General features: G+C 30.0%; 1 protein-coding gene across 1 annotated transcript in view; it reads left to right on the top strand.

The window, feature by feature from the left end:
• Positions 1-496, top strand: part of LOC107664976 (frataxin, mitochondrial-like) — a 10,666-nt gene that overhangs the window by 6,154 nt on the left and 4,016 nt on the right. The window lies entirely within an intron of this gene.

Below are 496 nucleotides of genomic sequence, written 5' to 3'. Positions count from 1 at the left end.
ATTAGTTACTTTTTTATGGAGTAACACAATATTGTAATGCATTACTTTTAAAAGTAACTTTCCCCAACACTGGATATGACCCTTCTGACAACCTCCCATGTGACAACAAGCCCTGGTCTCCCCTACTTTAATGTGTATAGGATTTTTAAATCAGAAACGTTTAAAAGAGAATAAAACATGCAAATATGTTTTAAAACGGCAAATGTTTTCTGTATAGACAGCACACTAGATTTGGAGATGCAGTCAACACATCTACAAGACCTCGTAATATTTCTGAGAAAACGCAATATTACGTAATTTGCCACCCTTAAAGAGTACCCTAAAAGGCAAACTCTTAAAATGTAAAAATAGCCTATGTTATGATTTTGCAATCAGCAAATGTAACGATACAATTTGAGTTTATATATATATATATATATATATATATATATATATAGTGTGTGTGTGTGTGTATATATATATATATATATATATACACACACACACACATATATAT

The sequence above is a fragment of the Sinocyclocheilus anshuiensis genome, unplaced genomic scaffold (genome assembly GCF_001515605.1).
Source record: "Sinocyclocheilus anshuiensis isolate Anshui unplaced genomic scaffold, SAMN03320099.WGS_v1.1 scaffold363, whole genome shotgun sequence".
NCBI classification, from domain to species: domain Eukaryota; kingdom Metazoa; phylum Chordata; class Actinopteri; order Cypriniformes; family Cyprinidae; genus Sinocyclocheilus; species Sinocyclocheilus anshuiensis.
The sequence above is the reverse complement of the archived record's forward strand: the minus strand, read 5'-3'. Positions and strand labels throughout refer to the sequence as shown.